A 1153-nucleotide genomic window follows, 5' to 3' on the forward strand; every position below is an offset into this window, starting at 1 on the left:
GCAGATCTAACCTAAACAGTGAAATTTAAGCAATTGACATTGGATCTAGCAAAAAAAACCTCCTCCTCAGAAAAAGGAGGAAGCAGGGAATTCAAAACGGGGAGCATTTCAGGGCAAACAAGTGCTTGGGATACATCTTGCCTTTTCAGCTTCTTCAGATATTCAGCTGCGACTCTCTAGCGCACAATTTTTGTCTGGGGTTGCAACAAACGAAAGAGAAAATCTTGGTTGTTTTTTTATGAAAAAATGAGAGCACAGTAAGAAATTTTTTTGTTCCCAAAGGGCCCAGAGTTGAATATGTAGTCAGGATCTTAACCTTTTTATGATAAAGGGAAAAAATGAAAATGCCCCATGGATTGTAATAGTCCTCCCAAACACCTTTTCTGGAGGGTAATAAAAAACATTAAATTCCTAAGAACCAGAACCCTATAGCTTGTCTTTCCCACTTCACAATTTTTCACTTTTTCACTTTTCTCGGGGAAAATTTTTGGGTTTGGGGACATTTGAAGAGCCAATTTTATGTATTAGAAAATGTATTTTCATTATCGTATCCCCAAAAACAGTGGTTTTATGAAAGAAAAACACACCTAAAATATAATATTTTTTAAGAAACAAAAAAAATGTGTTTTAGATATATTTAGTGGATTAGATGAAAAGAAAAATGATTTTAAAAGCAACTCTCAAAAAACTGTGGTGTGTGGAAGGAGAACTTTGAACAAAAAAAGATCTTGGGGTTTGGCTGGGGGAAACATCCCATACAGTAAGATTATATTCACCTATACCTTTCATTTCAAAAAAAAGGGCGGGGAAAACACACCTATGGGGGGGTGGGGCAAAAAAGGGTGATCCATGGTGTGGCTAAAGGAACTTGCAAGCAAAATAGACATATTATGGACAAATATATGTTTGTTCATTATCACTGGAAGAATTCTAGCCAAGTTTTTGGGGAAACCCTTTCCCCATTTGTGATGAAAAGATTTTTTAAAAATTTTGTGAGGGGGCCTGATTGTTGAACTTGTTGGAGCTGTCATAACACCTCCCACTTTCCCAAGGTGGGCTGGGGGTAAATGATGTACTTTTCAGTGATGTCGTCTTTTTTCACCCATAGAACAGGGGTTCTTAAAAGGGGGGTTTTAGGGAGTCTGTAGGGTCA

At 37.3% G+C, this 1153-nt stretch overlaps 1 pseudogene; it reads left to right on the forward strand.

The window, feature by feature from the left end:
• The window catches only part of LOC119586577, an 11081-nt pseudogene that overhangs the window by 3479 nt on the left and 6449 nt on the right, over positions 1 to 1153 (forward strand).

Source organism: Penaeus monodon, chromosome 21, assembly GCF_015228065.2.
Source record: "Penaeus monodon isolate SGIC_2016 chromosome 21, NSTDA_Pmon_1, whole genome shotgun sequence".
Classification (NCBI taxonomy): domain Eukaryota; kingdom Metazoa; phylum Arthropoda; class Malacostraca; order Decapoda; family Penaeidae; genus Penaeus; species Penaeus monodon.